At 35.6% G+C, this 20644-nt stretch overlaps 4 non-coding genes and 1 pseudogene across 4 annotated transcripts; all 5 read left to right on the plus strand.

The window, feature by feature from the left end:
• The first annotated feature begins 462 nt into the window (after positions 1-462).
• On the plus strand, positions 463-16115 carry LOC120632632 (annotated as a pseudogene).
• Positions 7621-7737, plus strand: LOC120632953. The gene has a single exon (XR_005659182.1). It is a non-coding gene; the product is annotated as a U5 spliceosomal RNA (small nuclear RNA).
• On the plus strand, positions 8338-8454 carry LOC120632954. Its single transcript, XR_005659183.1, has one exon. It is a non-coding gene; the product is annotated as a U5 spliceosomal RNA (small nuclear RNA).
• LOC120632952 lies at positions 10027-10145 on the plus strand. The gene has a single exon (XR_005659181.1). It is a non-coding gene; the product is annotated as a U5 spliceosomal RNA (small nuclear RNA).
• LOC120632956 lies at positions 10770-10886 on the plus strand. Its single transcript, XR_005659185.1, has one exon. It is a non-coding gene; the product is annotated as a U5 spliceosomal RNA (small nuclear RNA).
• Positions 16116-20644: the final 4529 nt, after the last annotated feature.

The following is a 20644-nucleotide window of genomic DNA, read 5'->3' on the forward strand; positions in this document are numbered from 1 at the left end:
TCCATAATAGGACGTGTAAGTAAAAAATCTAACGTATTTAAATTATGTCTAAATCAGTCAATTGTATTTATTTATAAAAAGATTATCAAACGTTATTTCAAAACAGTTAGAGATAAATCTTAATATATATAAATCTCCTGTCACGATGTTTGTCCGCGATGGACTCCTAAACTACTTAACCGATTTTAAATTAAATTGGCACACCGTGAGCAGTCTGGTCCAACTTAAGAGATAGGATATCTTTAATTATAGTCGCAATTTTATTTTATTGCAAATTTTTTGTCTATAAATAATATGGTATTATATATACTACTATACTCCTTTAAGGCTTAGCGATACTGAAAACTTTAAAAGCAAAATCAAACGCAGACGAAGTCGCGGGCAACAGCTAGTATAGGTATAAAGACTTCATTGTTATGTTGTCAGCGTAGGTATTATGCTCGCAGGAGTCAATGTGTTCGATAGTCCATCAATCAGTGCTAATGCGATTTGTTTCATTACAGTGTTTGTGATTAATTTCCGAACGCACGCGCTTTTCGTCGTTTATTGGAACTAAATTCAAAAAGTGTTATTTCTAATTTTTAATACCGTAAGCACGCATTTGTTTTAGTAAAAAAAAAAGTTGTTCCTTTATACAAATATAAATAGTGACCTAGTCATCTCCTATTTGTTCACAAGTGTCAGTAATTTAAAGCTAAATTCCAAGTGCTAGTTTGTACCTGACTGTTCTACACTACTTTTCTTTGTCTTCTTATGTCAACTATCTTTTCATTACTTTTTAATCTAAAGTAAATTTTAAAAATAGAATAAAAACATGTGCATTCACATTAATTATAACAAATGAAATAATTCTTTATGAATGTATTTTTAAAATTAATTTTTAGGTTGCCTGGAAGAAATCGCTATGTAGCGTTAAGGCCGCCAAGTTGTATACGTTGTTTTGTTATACTTTTCTTTTTGTTCTATGTCCTTTTTGTGGTGTGATATAAAAGTATATTTATTCATTCATTCATTTATTATTAAAACATAGATAGCACTAAAAAGTAATGAAAAGATTTACACTAGAAAGTAAAGAAAAAATTGAATATAGAATATATTTTTGAATATACGAGTAAGTAACCTTTATCATAAGATTTCTATAGATATATAAGGGTAATGTTATTCAATTAGGTGTTTTACATTCGTGCTCTTCGTTTCTATTTGTTTTTTTTTTAAACTAAAGCAAATTAAAATATCACTTGATTTACTTGGTATAGACAAATATCGTGAGAAACCTGAGAGTTCTCCATAACGTTCTCAAAAGGCGTGTAAAGTCTGCCTAATCTGTCTAATCCGCATTTGGCCAGCGTTGTGGACTACGGCTTCAAACCTTCTAAACCTAAACCTGTAGCTAAATTAACTAAGAAATTCTTGGGGGCTCAAGAGATTTTGCACCCCAGTAATGGCTTTTGAACTAAGCGCAAGTTCCGCCTCATATGGAGTAGGTATTGCTTACAGCTATGTGCAGGAGCGCCTCAATATTAACTCCTTGCAATTTGAGCGTATTAAAATAGACAATTTCGATATGTTGAGAGAGAAAGTCAGTTTAGAGTATCGTAGGGTAACACATGAATTTATATGGTCCGCGCCTTTGCAAATTGTGAAGGCAAATCGTCCATCTGAGGTGTTGCTTCTTAGTTCTTACAGGGGTTTTCAAGAAGCGGATAAACGAATCTCAGAAGAATACATAGGCAATTCCTCTGGTGCTGTACAGGATAATGAGCGGCAATGTTTCTTGCATTTACCGTTCGTTATTCATTTATTTTAATAATCATAATTAAAAAGTAAGTTTGTATCACTTGCTTCAACGGTGTAGGAAAACATCGCAGGGAAATTATCGCCAAACTTATTTCTGCTGCTTAGCAGCATTGCAATGCTGTGTTCTGGTCTGAAGGCCGGTGTAATTAGAGGCACACGTACGACTTAAAGATGAACCTACCATTTGATTTGATCTACCAATCCGCACTTGGTCAGCATGCCCTTCTCATTCTGAGTGGAGACCCGTGCCCTGTAGCGGCCGGGTAATGGGTTGATAAAGAAATACCTATTAAAATGTATATATGCATATAAATTTAAAAGTTGTCTCTTACGTTTTTATGCTTGATCCGCTAAACATATGTCGATAAAATTTGGGTAGGAGATAGATTACATTATGGTTTTCTTCATGCTAAAAAATAACCAGGCGCGGGAAACTGTTATCAAAATCTTAAAACCCTCCATATTTTTAATCCACCAACCCGCCAAGGCGGAACCATAAACAACAGAGTGCATCATATCGTTTGACGACCGATTGGCGCAGTGGGCAGCGACCTTGCTTTCTGAGTCCAAGGCTGTGGGTTCGATTCCCACAACTGGAAAATTTTTGTGTGATGAACATGAACGGTTTTCAGTGTCTGGGTGTTTATCTGTATATCATATTTATGTACTTATTATTCATAAAAATATTCATCAGTCTTCTTAGTACAAAACACGTTGCGTGGCAGGAGACAATGATCCCCGGGGAAAGCATAAAAATGTATCTCGTCCCATAGCTTCATCAAATTTCAGAGCACTGACAAGTGGAAATAATATCCAATAATGTATGTGTAATAATATACAGGGGTAAACTTCTCCTTCCATGTCCCCGTGGCTAAGCAGGTGGACACTATAATTATATCCCCTGTCAGGGTCCCCTGCCTGTGTTTGCCCTGCAGACTGTGCGCAGTATTGCAAATGCGCGTTAATCAGCTACACAATCCGAAAAAAAAATCACACAAGAAAAACATTGCCAAGCCTTTATTTTAATATTTTTAGTGCATTAGGAATCTTGAAATAATATTAGGATGTCTCATGTCTCTTGTCTCGCTTGGTGGGTACCTAATGTTTAATTAATCGAATTAAAGTCGGGGCGCACAGCTTAATTGGTAAAGAGCACCCCTTGATGCGATATTGTAAAAAGGGTATTTTACTGCTTCGAAGTAGATACTTAACTATAAATTTTTTAATACAGTGTATACAGGTATTTGCTCCAAACCCGTCTCTTCTATGAGAGATAAAGTCCGTGCCATACCGTGGCCCATGGGGCATTAAAAGGCCGAGGATCTGACAGACTGATAGAGAGAGAGATAGTAACGCTTTATTGCACACAAATACAATAAAAACACACAAAAAGCAAAATAGTATTGACACAAACATTGGTATGCAAAGGCGGTCTTATTGCTAAAGCAATCTCTTTGCAGACAACCCTTAAAGAAAGTTAATTGTATGGTATAAAATGGTTTATAAATATTTACACACACAAAATATTATATAAATATATTATATACATACATACATAAGCGTGAGCCGTCGCGGGACGCCTTGCAGATGTGAAACATCGAAATTGTTTTTTTTAAGTTATTATAGATATTGCATAATAAAGAAAAGATAAAGCATTACAAATTTGTTCCACAAATTATAAAAAATACTACCAAATGGATAACTACTCCTTTTTGTTAGTCGGTTATTAATGACTGTTTTATTACAAAATTAATATTTATTGTTACATACGAAATACAAAGATTCAATCATATAGCGTGGCGATGCGTCGCCACGCCCTGTGTCGTCACGCTAAAAATCTGGTTTACCCTCCATTTCATAATTAACTGTAATAGATTAAATAAAATGGATACTTAACAAATAATACTTTTTAAGACAAGTTTTAAAAATATTTAACGATTCTGACTGACAGTCAAACAAAGTTCAAGCGGAGTCCATTTTTAAATTTGATAAAGTATCCCCTACCTGTATTCGCCTGTGATTCTGACTGACAGTCAAACAAAGTTCAAGCGGAGTCCATTTTTAAATTTGATAAAGTATCTATGTCTAAATAGCAGGAAATGACCACAACCGCATTGATTTTGGTGTACAATCGAATTAAACCACCGTTATGTATGTGGTGGTAGCTGTACCTACCGCCATTGCAGTCGATTCGAAAGGGAGATAGGGATTGTTTTCTAGACCACTAGGTACATTTCTATACAATAGATAGTTAATACAGAGACCTAAAAGCATTTAGTGGTTAAGTGACATAAGACGTGAGTTTATTTTGGAAAGGCACTGGATAAATATTTATTTCCAGTAAGTGGCTTTTAATTATTCATGGCTTTTTTGCTCTAACCAAAATTTATGCTGCCCCCTGATTCTTGTGATAAATGGCATTGCAATCTTAATGGCGCACAATATACGTAATTAATATTCCGACACCTAGGTGCGAAGTCATGTTTATTTGCATTTTACACGTAAGATCTTGTAGCTATTAAGTGTCTTATTCATATTTTGATTGTATTGTTTACGATGAGAATGTGGAAAAAAGGTAGGCATCTTTTTTTAACATTCTCATCGTTAAAAAAGTATTATTCAAAAATAATATTTTTTAAAATTACCAATAGTTATTTAAACATTTGATACAAACGCACACTCGATATGTGTAGTAGGTACATTGCAAATAAAAATAAATCTAACAATTTACACGTGCTAATAAATTAATTAATAATAATAAATTAATAATTTGTTTTGATCATATCTTCTAAGTGACAGCCACAGACGCTTAACCCCAGATAACAAACAAGGAACATTTGTTCTTTGTACACAGCGCCCTCTACCTAAAAGCTTTCAGTAATCTTCCATTAAAGGATTTACAATTCACCTGAAACTGTTATCACTTTACTATGTAGATGTTAGAAAATATACCTACTAACCTAGGAAACACCTTGATCATAAAAAAACATGTATTTACTCAATACTAATGTATTATAAGAGAGAAAATGAACTAAAACTTAAATGTAACCTACAAATTGACTCTCAATATTTTTTCAATCCAAATCTACATCAAAAAGTTATTAACCGTCAAAGTCAATCTATATTCTAGATATTTTCAGGGTAGGTATATTTCATATTTTAGGCAGGTATCTTCCAGCAGCCTGCAGGCTTACACGGTTAAAAAATTAAAGAATATGACAATTTATACTAAAAAACTGTACTAGCCGAATGGCTTTACTACCATTAAATTGACAGCTTAGATGAGATATGTCTATACAATTGTTGTTTGTGTTTATACTAGCTATTAATTCAAAAGAGGATGTTTCTTTGCGTGGCCTATATATTAAAAACGAAAAAAAAATGGCGAACGAATTTATTAACGCAATTTTACTTAAACACACTTTTTAATTCCTTTCAAGTTATGTCGCTATTTCAAGAAATAGCTTTCAAGGCAGAGATGGACCGGCATGTCGATCCCGAATGCGAGTACCAGGCGAGCATATTATGCGAAGAGGACCCCGCAACACGAGCCAGTGCTGTAGACAAATTGAGGACTATGATCTACGGTAAAAGAAGAGTACAACATAATGGGCATAGGCATAGCTGTAAGTTAGACAGAGATAACCAGATAGCATAAGGCCAAGGCTACATTAGACCGCGAAGCGATTTGACACATAAGCGGGCAAAACAACCACACTTTCCTTGTTTCTGAGTACACTTAGCGGCTAATGTCTTAGCAATGACATGCGAATTGACTAGTAAATAGTAATGAATTAAACTATGACGCTAACATCAGTGCAAAATATCAGCAAAATTGAAGTTAATTTACTAAGAAATTCGTTGCTTCAACGATTCAATCGTCAGTCTAAAACCCACTGATTATATCCCACTTTCCTATGGAAGCACAAAAGTCCAATCAGTCGGAAACCCACTGATTGGACAGTTGTGCTTCTATAGGGAAGGGGGATAAGTATATAATAGAGCATAGCTGTACTATTAAATGTCGCCATCCCGATGTCGTCGAGCCCTGGGGCTCTTCTCATGGCTAGCTTTCGCGCTTCGGCAAATGTACTTCCGAAAAAGCAAAAAAAAAAAGCAACTATTAAATGCGCGTTCTTGCTTTATAAATTGTCGTTCTTTAGAAAATTTTGTGCTGACAGCTGACATTTTAGCGGGCTCAGATTCGCTAACCTTCCGGACTAATACTATAAATTACTTGACAGGCGTACGTATTTTAAAATTATCTACAGCAAAATAAAATAAAATACAAAGCAACGTAATAACTGCCACTTTTGCGGCTCTCTCGCTACATAGCGATCTCTTGTAAAGTTCTAAGCTACTAAACTAACCAATGTAATGTAAGGGATAACAACAAATCAACAAATATCTACAAATTTGTCTATTTAGTTGAATAAATAGATTTGTGTTTTCCTACTCTTTTCTATAGATGAGATATTACTTATTTGTTGCTAAATGTGGACAGCTTTTCTTTGTGCTAGAAATGTTATATCCTAACAATTTCAAAGTTCGTGATTCTAAACATAAAATAAATGAATGCGAATTAATTTTAGAGCGAGGTGAATGCCATCCGCCGCGTATGGATGACGCATTCTTGCTATGTTTCCTGCGCGCGCGGCGATCGATACCGGCGCGGGCACATCGCCTGGTATGTTATTTTCTCCTGGTACATATGACTCAGTTGGTTAATCTTGAGCTAATTCATTTTTAATCATCAATCAACACTTTGAGTACTCCAGGAGACCGGCCATTTGAGAGGTCACTTTAAAATGGTTAGTTTTTGTAATTAAAACTATTCAGCAGCACAGACCGAGCATTAGTCTACAAGAGCATGCTCGAGCATACGGCCCACCAACGTTGCCCTCATCCAATCCTAAAATTGTGTTTGCATGCTTGCAAGCGTAGATTTCATAGGGATAATATAATATTGCCCTTAAATTGTTTCCATAAAGTTTTAAATTGTATAGACTGGGCATTGAAATATGTAAAACTTATTATTTTTCTAGTTTCTATAATACTGCATGTTATCTTAAACTCTATGACGTCTCGCGATATTGAAAAGTTATTATCTGTGACGTAATGTGCTCAAGCATAAGAACGGCAGAATTTGCTGGCGCCTTAGTAAGGCATGATTTTTTGTGTGGCACTAAGTGGCAGTTTCTGATGGCAAGGAAATAGTTTCCGTAATCAAACCTAGATGGCGATAATAGCGAAAAAAAATGGAATTCTACGCAAAATATTACTTTTTTGATATTAAAGTTCCTTTGAACTATTTTGTATAACACATGTTTAACATTATTTGCTTTAATTTATAATATTTCTAGATGGTTCGGTACTGTAACTTCCGAGAACAAAACCCGCATCTGTGGAGCGAAGTGTCGTGGTACGGACTGAGAAGACTTGGTAACGTTTTTGAAGGTGTTCTATTCGACAGGCCTGATGTCGGAAGACTTATTATTTGCCGTATAGGTGAGACAAAACTATAATTGTATAAGAAATTTAACAGATTAATAAGCTACTTGATAGGCACGGCAATTAACTTCAAAAGCTGGTAATGGATAGGAAAACTTTTCCATATCACTGTAGTTTTGCTTCTAAATAGAACACCGTAGTTGATCTGAATTTTACTATCTTCATTTGCTACTAAATATATAGCGATGATACAAAACTAATGAGAAGTATTAGTTCTTAAAATATAAACGAGATGGCGCTATGCTTGAAAAACTACACGGTATCGTTTGGTTCACCGCAAAAGTATAAAAGGTTAGACTTGCCATTATCATGTAACTCTGGTTTCCCTTCAAAACGTATAAATCTTTCGCCTTTTACTAAAGATTTCCGTGGAGGGGAACACTCAAATGAGTCTTTTATATTTTTGATACCCTACGTTTAACGTAGGGTTTGTATTCTTGTAATCATACAACTGTATCTAGGAGTCTGGATCCTAACATATCAAGACAAACTAGTAACAATAACAAAACAAATAAAAAATAACAGTATTTACAATGGTGTATTATTTGCATATCTTTGCCCCCAGGTGAACTTCGATTCGTAATTTAAATCTTAAATGGAATTCAATCATTACTAAAGAATGTAGGCCGGAAATTTTATTAAGGAACGCTATTTTTTCTAACCGGTTTTTAAAGTTTTTTTAATTCTTGTACAAAACATACTGAGATTTCTTTTTTAAAACCTACGTCACAATAAACAGTAATGAAAAGTTTATTTTAATTTAAAGACGGGTAAGAAAAAGATGGACTAATGTATAATAGTCATTATTGGTAGGAAAATAATTGAAATATTAGTGATAAGAATATAATATGATCTTAATTTCAAAAACTTCAATTCGTTACCATTATTGGTAACAATAACACATAAAACATCATCATTCAGTTATATTTATGTCAAAAATGTAAGCTAGATGGCGCTGTGCTTGAAAAACTACACGGTATCGTTTGGTTCACCGCAAAGGTATATAGGGTTATATGTCCCTGAAAATAGTAACTCTGGTTTCCTTTCAAAACGTATAAATCTTTCGCCTTTTACTAAAGATTTCCGTGGAAGGGAACACTCAAATGAGTCTTTGAAATTTTTGATACCCTACGATTATCGTACGGTTTGTATTCGTGTAAATTGTCATCTAAACGGTTAATAGATAATGTTTGTCTGATGTCTGTTTCCTAACTAACTAGTAACCAGTATTTAGGAACGATATTTTTTCCAACCTGTTTTTAAAGTTTTTTCACTTCCCGCTAAGAAAATTAAAAATTTTCAAATCTTGGGAAGTTTTTCGAAAATCGAGTTTTCATCAGATGTCGACGTTTTGAGGCCCTAGAAAGCTTTCCTGACTATTCCCGCGATGGTGTCATCATGTCTGTATGTATGTATGTGTGTGTGTGTGTTTATGTAAACCTCTCATAACGTTTGAACGGCTTGATCGATTGGATCGCGATTGGCGGCATTCGAAAGGGCTTCACTAAACCTTAATTTTCTACAATTTCGAGATCGATTCGGACCAATGGATACCGAGAAATCTCAAAAATAAAAATTTTGAAAACTGTTTTTAGAATAACTTTTAAACGGCTCTACTGATCGATCCCAAAAACTAACCAGCTCCTAAACTTGATAAACCCCGTCGATCGCCGCCGGTCTGGTCAAAATCGGTCGATCCGTTCGAGAGATGTCGAAAGCGAAAAATTCCGAAAAAGTGTTTTGTTTCAGAATAATTAAGAAAATTTCTAGAATTCTTCATAGGACTCAATAAGCTGCGTCGAATGCCGTCAACCACGTGAAAATCGTATGATTCGTTCAAAATTTATAGCAATTAGAGAATTAAAAAAATAGTGTTTTATGAAACTTATATATCAGACTTTCGAGCTCGAAGAGCTCCAAAACGATGTGATAAATTCAGTTTTGAGCACTTAGGTATAAAATTAACGGAATATTAAAGAAGGGACCTGAACAGCGAACCCCCTACTAATTTTCAATAATTGAATAATGTTTTATTTTAACTTCCCGCTAAGAATCTAAATTTCTAAATTTAGTTTTAAAATCCGAAATATATTGCTTTATGAAACTTCGAAAAACAAAATAAGTATGAAATTAGAGGGAAGTTGAAGGGATGGCCTTTAGGTCAACCGTTTTCCTAATTTTTTTTTATTCTTGTGCATAACATACTGACATTTCTTTTTTAAACCCAGCGTTACACTAAACAATATTGAAAAGTTTGTTTTAATTAAAGACGGGTAAGAAAAAGATGGAATATTGTATAATAGTCATTATTGGTAGAAAAAGTATTCCACAACAATAGCAATAAATAAATATACTACGACAATACACACAGTGCCATCTAGCCCCAAAGTAAGCGTAGTGTAAGAGAAGTGTTATGGGTACGAAGATGGCTGATGAATATATTTTTTAATAATATAAAACACATAAATACTTATAATATACAGATATACACCCAGACACTGAAAAACATTCGTGTTCATCACACAAACATTATGCAGTTGTGGGAATCGAACCCACGACCTTGGACTCAGAAAGCAGGGTCACTGCCCACTGCGCCACTCGGTTGTCAAATAGCAATAATTGAGATACCGCTAGCTAGATGGCGCTGTGCTTGAAAAACTACACGGTAGCGTTTGGTTCACCCCAAAAGTATATAGCGTTAGACTACCCATTTTTAAGTAACTCTGGTTTCCCTTCAAAACGTATAAATCTTTCGCCTTTTACTAAAGATTTCCGTGGAGGGGAACACTCAAATGAGTCTTTGATATATTTTTGATACCCTACCTTCAGCGTAGGGCTTGTTTAATTATAATTTAAAATAAGATGTTGTGTAACTAGATTAACATTTTTCGTCTAGTTCTAAATATTTGAATGCTTATATTTACGTCAAAACCAAGTTAGTAATAACTTTTAAATAATAATATGGACTAAATTGGATAATTTGATTACCTTGACGCAGTTCGGATTCGTATTTTTTTTTCATAATTTTGGAAGTTTAACATTTTGAAAGTTCATTTAAGAAGTTAATCATGTACACAGAAAAAATATAGGAACTCTGTTTTCTAACCTGAGTCATAAAGTATGTTTATTTAATTCTTGTTACAGTTGAAACTTAATTAACTGAAAAATGATTTTTATTATCAGATGGCTAAGAAAAAACGACAATAAATCATATTGGTATTTAAAAAAGAAAACTTTCCAAAACAAGAGCAATAATGTACAGATTACGTTATTACAGATTTGAGTTTCAAAAACATTTTATTTTTTAACATTTTGTGAATATTATTGGTTACATAAGGAGGAAGGAATGTCAGGTCTATTAATGGCAGAAATGTAAACTAGATGTCGCTATGCTTGCAAAACTACACGGTATCGTTTGGTTCACCCCAAAAGTATATAGCGTTAAACTTCCTAATTATAAGTAACTCTGGTTTCCCTACAAAACGTATAAATCTTTCGCCTTTTACTAAAGATTTCCGTGGAGGGGAACACTCAAATGAGTCTTTAATATTTTTGATACCATACGGTTATCGTAGGGTTTGTATACTTGTAGAATTCTAATCACATAATAGAAATTACTGTATCCAATATCCGTGTCTGGAGTCTGGTTTAACATATCAAATCAAACTAGTAACAATAACATAACAAAAAATAAATAACAGTATTAATAATGGTGTATAAGTTCCCTGGTCTCCCGGGAGTTTAACTTGGAACTCTTAAGTTTGTGAAGCTAAGAAGATTGTGAAACTGAAGTTATAAATTGCAAAGTGTGTTTGTTAGTTTGTTGGTTATGCCCTGACATGATTTTTGGCATACAGTTAGTTGAAAGGACGGAGAGTAAAATACTGTTATCCTAGGAAAACAAACGGTTCCCACGGGATCTGTACCTGATTGATAAGTTTATAAAAATTCACGTAAATTTTTATAATTTTTAGTGTATAAACCTACACTTGGAGGAATTATCAATTTTATAAATTTAAAAATTCATATAAAAAGTACAGTTTCTATAAGACTGAAGCTGAAGAATATTAATAAAGCTGAAGAGTTGGTTCGGTTGAACGCGCTATTCTCAGAAACTACTGGTTAGATTTAAAAAAATATCTTTGCATTGGATAGTCCATTTATCGAGAAAGGGGAACGGTTTATGCTAGGACTAATAGGGCGGGAGCATCAATTATAAAAGTTCCAAAATTCCCAGTTCCATTGTGTGCGCTGTGAACCTACATGGTTAAAGTGACGTTAAAATCATTTTTGGCGAAACGAAATTGTTTCTCATTTAATTTCTAAAATAAAGTCCACAGCAGCATGGCTATCTTTTAAGAGTAGCTCTCCATAGGTTGCGGTGAGACAATATTTTCATCGTCATGATCATCGTCCACTGCTGAACATAGGTCTTTTTGAGTTCCACAATACATACCATTCCAGCACCTTAGGACCCCAACGTCCATCGGTTCTCCGAGCTATGTGCCCCGCCCATTGCCACTTCAGCTACGCGACTCGCTGAGCTATGTCGGTAACTCTAGTTCTTCTACGTATCTCCTCATTTCTCATTTTATCACGTGGATATACTCCTAGCTCCTCTTTTAATACTAATAAAATATTTTTATAGTAATCAAATTTGCTATAAAATTCGTTCTAAAATAATTTCCGTTTACTCCTTATCAATAAAAAAAATGTATTAGTCACAAGTATTTGATGTGGATATTAATAATGACTTTGCCATTAGGTGAATGGGATCCGGATGTGATCCCCGTGGAGGATCTAGTCCGCGGTTGCCTCATCTTCCTGGAGGTCGGCATCATGCAGCCAAAGCTCCAAGTGCTGGGAGGCACAGCACTGCTAGATTGCGAGGGCATCACACTGAAGCACATGCGACAACTAACGCCATCTGTTGTCATGCAAATCATCAATGTCACGGGGGTATTTATTCTATTCTGTTTTTTAATTTAATTTTAAAACCTGAAATAAAAGTAGCTCCTATTTTAATTAAACAATAGACAATGCAGTTATAAGGATGAATACAGAGTGTGTGTGTGTATTATGTATTTTAAAAATCAAAACACATAATCAAAGTAAGTAGTTTAAAAAAGAAACCCCATATCATCATAAGAAAACGTATTTCACTAATGACTTTAGTTAGTGGAGTACACTTATAAAAGTTTCACGCCGACGAAGTTGCGTTAATCAGCTAACTAGTAGGTATAGCATATACAGTAACGCCATCTCACATGAAAGATGAACAACAAGGCAAAAGCGCCAGTGGTTTCCTATGTGAATACAAACATGTTGCTTTGCGTGAGCTTCATAAATTGCCATACCAACTCATAGGCATAACTCCAGGTTACATAACAAATCATTAAACAACGCATACCTCAGAGACTCTTTCCGAGTAGGTGCTCATGTGAAATGTGAGCTATAAGCAGACCTGGGCCCCAAGTCTGCTATAACAATTGTGTGTCAGTGATCGATCAGTGACTTCATAATTGTCAATTTTGGCATATTTGGTAGTCTGCTAACACAATGGTGTTATTATGATGTCATTATGATTTTCCGATGGAAGCTGTTTACATTTCAAATCAATTTCATGAGTTCTAATTACGTTTGTGTCAGATACATGGTAGTGTGTGTAATGTTTTTTTATTTATTTAATGTACTTTTATGCATAATTAAAAAAAAATAGCATTCTGCACTTCTTCTCTGTGATGAATATATATATATATATATATTGAGTGATGGCATTTGAAGTAGATTCTATATATATTTATATTAATTTTTTATATTTATATATTACGTATACGTATATTGAAGACATGTTTGACAAAGTACTAGGTATACATGCCATGGTTATTAAACAATATTTTTAAGTAATGTACCATTAATTCCAGTTCGCGTTCCCAATTTACCAGCGCGGTATGCACATCATAAACTGCTCTCGACTCTTTGAGAAGCTGATGTGTTCAAGCGGTTCGCGCCGAGCGATGAGCTGTGGGAGAGGGTTCACTTCCACGGTTATGATCTCACTTCTTTGCACAGGTATGCAGCGTTTATGAACTCCTGGTACCTACCTGCAGCTAACCATGTAGTAAAAATATACGGTTGTTATCACCGTCTGCCTATTTATAGCCCACTGTTGGGCGCTTGTCTCCCATCATCATTATTATTATACAATTACTGGCCCACTACAGGGGACGGATCTTCTCTCAGGGCGATAAGGGCTAAGGCCTTAGTCTACTAACTTTTACGTTGTATGTAGGTCCTTGTGGTTCGTCGTCAAACTTGCTCAATACAGATCAGTGCTAAACCAACTTGGCAGTTAATATTTAAACCAGCGCGAGTCAGACTCGCGCATGAAGTGTTCCGTGCCATTTTCTATAAAAACGGGGAAAAACATCATGTCTGTTTTATTGGAACCCCCTTATACATCCATTTTATTCTGTTTTTTAGTAACTTTACATATATGTCATCTGTGAAAATTTCAACTGCAGGTAACTATCACGTTTCATGACATAAACAACTCCATGTAGGGCTGTCTGAAGGCAGACATTTAAATTTTTAATTATTTGGTATATTTATTATTAATATCTCATGTAATTTTTTTTTTTTATAGCTTTTGACTATTACTGTTTTTAATTATTCTATTATAGCGTAAATGGGTCATAGTTACCAAGTAAAGAATTATTAATATTATTATTATTATAAATAGTCAGTGGTAACGGACGGACGGACAGCAGAGTCTGAGTAATAGGGCCCCATTTTACCCTTCAGGATAAGAACCCTAAAATAGTTATTTATTCAACTGTTGTATAATTAGGGGTATCAAAACACGAATGTAGTGGTTATCTTATGGGATAATAGTAGGTATCACATAAGGGTTTTAATATCTAATTATAAACAGTTGCATAAAAGACTAGCTACACCCATATTATGAATCCTTTGTTTTTTTTATCAAGACAATATAAAAAAAAAGGGCGGGCATTCGAATAACTTTTTTCGCGTGGCGTTCCGATACTGAAACGCGCATAAATGAAAGTGTTTTTTTTTAATCAAACTTATGTTCTTCTTTTGAAATTCATATAGATAGCACGCATAGAGCAGTATCAATGTGGCTGTCAGTTGAGTAAACCTTTTGTACTGAAGGTATCAAATCAATCAAATACACTTTATTGTAAACCAAATACAAAGCATTAAAAAAAATACACTATGAAAATAAAGAAGAAAAGGTACAATAGGCGGCCTTATCGCTTAAAAGCGATGTCTACCAGGCAACCTACCATATCAAATTGAGTACATGAAGGATTAAAAATATATATCTATGAAGGGTTAAAGATACTAATAAATAAAATAAATAAATATACTATTGACAGCCTGGCTGAAGACATTAACCTATAAAGAAACTGAGGCGCTTCTTCAGTTTATTTCTATTTAAAATGTAATGGATGTGGACGCACTTAATAACATGTACACACACACCACACACAATCACACGCGCTCGCACACACAAACATAAACACACCATACACACCAAGACACGCTACTCTATCGTTTTATTTTTATTTTATCTTGTTTTTGCTATGGAAGAGTAAGGCCTCCTGACACAGGTATTTTGATGCTTGCTAGAAGGTCTCCACAACATGTATCATTTACAATGTAAGAAACGAAATAAACGGTTTTTATTTTTATTTTTATTTTATTTATACTATGACAATACACTCATCACCATCTAGCCCCAAAGTAAGCGTAGCTTTAATATGAGTAATACATAAATACTTTTAATATACAGATAAACACCCAGACACTGATAAACTGTTCATTACACATACATTTTCCAATTGTGGGAATCGAGCCCACGGCCTTAGACTCAAAGAAAGCAGGGTCGCTGCCCACTGCGACTGTCGGCCGTCAAATTTATGACATTGGTTTTAATGTTATCAATAAGCTAACTTTTTCAGAATCCTGCCTGGGAGTAGATATAAGGAATAAAAGTTCTGTATTTCTTTCAGGTACATCGATCCTGAATGCCTTCCGAAACGATACGGTGGTCGCCGCGAACCTGTCTCCCTGAGAGACTGGCTCAGTAAGATCAAGCAGTACAAAAACAAACAATTCGACGAGGACATGAAAAGCCTGGGGTATGCGGACTAGCTCACAAACAACTTGTGCTATATTTTTCGGTTCTTCCTTTTAAATACTAGAATCTAGATTAAATTAAAGCCTAAAAATGTAAAAGTTATGAACACACTAGCTGATACCCGCTTCATTCGCGTGGATTAAGGGTTTTTAAATCCCGCGGAAACTCTCTTATCTCCCGGGATAAAAAGTAGCCGTGTGTTCTTTTCCATGTCAAATTTGATCCAAATCCGTTCAGCCGTTTTTGCGTGATTGAGTAACAAACATCCACACTTTATTTTATATTATATACTTAGTAGGATTATAAAAAATACGGCGATTATTTAAAAACAATGTTGTAACTGACTTATTTATTCGAAAGCATAAGTTTGTTTAAGTTCTGGATTAGATTGTATTTATTATAATACTATTGTAGCAGATTTTGAGGAAACTGTATTGATGTAGGTTCTTATTTAAACTTTTTTAGATAGAAATAATTTTTTTAGAACCTACATTTTTGTTTTTAAGGCTTTAGACAATTTCTTTCTAGTTAAACACTGCGAAACTGTTGGTTACATGGTGTTTGTTTAACATAGGCTAGTCAAAAGGATATTATGAACGATTGGTATATGTATGTTGATTTGATTAATAAAGACTTTTTATATTAAATTCAAAGTTTAAAACCCCCGACTATCAATATCATCATTAACATCATCATGTCAACCTTTTACCGGCCCCAACTAGGGCACGGGTCTCCTCCTAAAATAAGAGAGGGTTAAGGCCCTAGTCCACCACGTGCGGATGGCCTGTGCGGCTGTGCGGATTGGTGGACTTCACACACCTTAGAGAACATTATGGAGAACTCTCAAGTGATATTTTAATTGCTTAAAACGCGCATAACTTAGAAAAGTTAGAGGTGCGTGCTGGGATTCGAACTCGCCCGCCCGAAAGTGAAGTCGAAGTCCTACCCACTTGGCTATCACCGCTTTAAAGCGGTGACTTTCAATGTACTTTACATTAATCTATTAGTCAAGCCCTTTGATACCCATATTGAATAATTCGGAAATCCCGCCATTTTTTCGCGGCAGCCATCTTGAAATGATTTTCACCAAACTTAGTTAAGAACAATCCCGATAAATTCACTATTCAAACGAAAAACAGACACACAGACACGTCAAACTTATAACTCCCCGTCGTTTTTGCGTCGGGGGTTAAAAACTAGGTAGGAATAACCGCTAAGTATGCAGTGTGTTTTGCTCATATTTTCCTAAACCTCAGGCAGAGTTTGCTACTAAACCATAAGGCTGCCAGTCCACCGGAGCGGAGCGAGGCAACGGAGCCGAGAAACGCACTACACACTACACTGTAGTGTAGTGTGTGTGTGCCCCATCCTAGGCCAGAAACTGGGTACGCCCATGAATGCCAACGAACTTAAAATCGTCCTTTACAGTTCATTGGTCTTTAAATGCCTTCGGAATGCTGTTGGAACTAGCTTGGACTACATGCAACAGGGTTGTGATATTAGCCTATTTGATGCCGTACCACTGGGCACAGGCCTCGGCTCTCATCTATACATATAATAAAATTGGAGTGTCTGTGTGTAATATTGAAATAACCGTTTATTACAACATGTATTTGAATATATATACAAACATAACATTTTTTTACAATTTTTGTCTGTCTGTTTGTTCCGGCTAATCTCTGAAATGGCTGAACCGATTTTGAAAGGACTTTTATTGACAGGTAGCTTATGTAATAAAGAGTAACGTAGGCTACGTTTATTTTAGAATAAATATTTTATATCACAGATAATTAACACCTAAACAAAACTTAATTGGAAAAGTTCAGCCGATTTTTTTTACAAGAATACACAACTTAGAAACCTGATTTGAAAACAAAAACAAACGTGGACTAAGTCGTGGGCAACAGGTAGTAGGAAATAAAGATTTAGAGATCTGAACCTCGCTGCAATATGCTCTATCTAAAGATACCAAATACACACTAAATTAGCCCGATAACAGACACACTGATGACATGTGAATGAATGTTTCGAGCTGACTTGCAATTTGGCTTGGAGGTTGCTGGTACTAAATGGAAATTGCAACGTTGTATACTTACTGAAAACATTTTTTTTTCCGGATTGTGTGTAGCTGCTTAACCCTAATGATTTTAACAGCGTAACGCGGGCTTGTTGGCGAGCCTCGGAATGGAGCTCTGCCAGGAATAGTTTGAACCCTAGGGCTCGAAGAAGCGAAGGGATCGTCGGCCTGAGGGCGCCTCATGTGAGGCCGAACCTTGGCTCAGGCGACGATTGGAGTTAAAGGGTTATCGACGGTAATTAATCCGCACGCTTCCGAGAACGTGGTGCGAGCCCACGTCCGGTTGACGTTAGAAGTCGGGGACCTCGTCTTCGCCGGCGAAGACGCTGTGCAGAGGTTGATTGTGTGTTCTGACAGGGAGCATTGTCAGTAGTAATCTGATCGTCAGGGTCGTGAAGGATATGTTTAGGCCTCCTCTTGTTGAGAGTGGCGCTAAGGTTGGGTGAGTAAAAAGAAGCCGCAACTATGAGATGGTTGGAATGTCGGATAGACTTCTCAAGAAAGCAGTGATAGCTCAGTAGGTAGGAGCTCGACTCCACTTTCGGGAGGAGTTAAAATCCCAGCACGCACCTCAAACTTTTCTAAGTTATATGCGTTTTAAGTAATAAAAATATCACTTGCTTCAACACATTTGTTGTTAGAAAACATACTTGTAACAGAGATAACTATCTCGCAGTACCAAAGTTAGCCCTACTGAAAATTCATAGATCTGGAAACCTCTCAGCGATATCGGTCAACATCTCGTGAGAAACCCGTTTCCCATAATGACATAGCATTTAAAGCTATTATGCAAGTAATCTGAATCGATTGAACGAGGCCGGCTGCGTTCAAGTAATGCAACGATCGTGATGTAATGTTTATAGTGTTAAATGCGGCGAAAATTGAAAGCGGCGCGAATCAAAACTTAATGTGACAGAAAAACAAGTTTTCTTACACTATGATATCCTAGTACTTCAATCATTATCACCATCCTTATCCACCATTATCTCAGCCTTTTAATGACCCACAGCTGGACACGAACCTCCACTTACTACGCTGCCCCAATGCGAGTTGGTGGGCTTTTCAATGTTAATTTATAAATGTCAACAACGTCTTTATATTGACTATACCGCTCGATTGATCGAACCTTCCGAAAGGGAGGCCGAAGTTCTCACCACTAGGCTATCACGGCATATTTATAGTATAACGGCATAAGTATAGTATTTAATATTTAAGAACCGTCGACAGATAACCATATGTATCAGTAAAAAACTCGAATTCATATTTGCTAGATTCTTTATGGCACTGAACAAAAAATTAAAACTTTCTAGCCCTTTATGGTAATTGGGTAGGTAGGTAGTTTTATCAATCAATTACACATTATTAATGTATTTACCTACTTACTTACTGCTTTTAAGATAACACCTCTCGCATTAAGTTAAACCATCTGCCTACTTTCATGAACATTAAGTGTTTGTTAACAAAGTATGCATTGTGAAGTGAAGAGAAGAGAAACCAATTTAACAGTCGCACCACAACTTCCAAACCTTTTGATCGAACGACTGCTTTAATATTTTATAATCTTCATAAGCCTATCTGTTTCTCAGTACAGCACAGGTCTCCTCTCTCATCTACCCAATTGTTTTGGCGAGCCCACGTAATAATACACAACGTGTAACGGAATAACGAAATACTGTTGAAGGCTGTATTAGTATATTTCATAAGGAATTACTTTGTAAAAATATTAAATCAAAAGACTGATATTTATATTTCAATAAATTCTAAGTGTTTACTTATGACAACCCTATTGCAGATAAGAGACCGACACGTACATAGTACCTAAGCTACGCTACGCGACGCGTACCTAAAGTGACCGGAGTCCCTTGACTTTAATTTTGCATGTGATGTTAGGGCTGTATCTGATTACTTTCAGTAAAAACTATGGCAGTGGTTTACACAAAAACTATTGGAGTTTCGGTTTCAAAGATAAGTCTCAGAGACAGTAAATAATGTACCTTACCTGAAGTATTATTTCGGTTTTCATTTACAAGTTGTTCATGTTTTCTTGATGAAATTTCTGGCAGACGATTTAATATAAAATGCAAATACAAAAAGTGCAACTCGCATACTAAAATTGAATCCGGTCATTTCCCAAATAGGTACCCCAGTGCGATAAACGTTGCTCAACAAATTCATTTGCTTTTTTTTTTTTTTTTAACGCCGGAAACAGCGCATCCGAAGCTGCACTGTTTCCGGAGGGGTATGTGGGACTCACCGACAGCGATGTGCCTACTCCACGCCTGGTGACTGGGACATGGGAACACTTGCGCAATCGTCCGCATCCCACCCAGCCAGCAGATTAATTTGACCTATAGCAACTATGTCTTACCATCCTGTACCTATATCCATAAAGGTAACATAATTAGTATATTTCCTGATATAGGTGTGTTTTAATTATCTAATTAACATAATATAAATATATAATATACATACATGCTTTATAAGTTTATTTCAAAGTATCGATATTTTTCTTGGCGGTCGGGAAGGTGTGGTAACAACTTAACAAGAGGAGTCTCAAGATCAAGGCACCAAAACCAGTTTTGGGTGATTGTACAGAGTACAGAGTAGCTTGATCCAGAAACTAAAGGGGTTTTTTTTTGGATATATGTTATTTGGCAATGTAAAATATTGGATCTTAATATCACGCACGGGCCTCCTCTGAGAATAAGAAGGGTTTAGGCCGTAGCCCACCACGATGGCCATGTGCGGATAGGTGGACTTCATACGATAAAGCAAGTGATATTAAAACGCACATAACTTCGAAACTAAGAAGTCCAAGAAAGTCTAACAGGCTATCACCGCTTCTAAAATTAACCATCATAAAAATAGTTTTATCTTCAAGGGTATTTATAAAGTAGTGGGTAAAATAATTTTTAATTTATTCCAATTAGACATTTAATGTAAAAGCTTTTCCGAGTTTAATCTCATGTAAATACTTTTGACAGTGCTTGTAAGAGATACACTACGGCTACCTAATTATTGACGTTTGTCCATAAAGGATACACGAAACACGATTTCTCACAATACTATACTTTACAATACACGAGTCGACA

This window comes from Pararge aegeria, chromosome 20 (assembly GCF_905163445.1).
Source record: "Pararge aegeria chromosome 20, ilParAegt1.1, whole genome shotgun sequence".
In the NCBI taxonomy this organism is placed as follows: Eukaryota; Metazoa; Arthropoda; class Insecta; order Lepidoptera; family Nymphalidae; genus Pararge; species Pararge aegeria.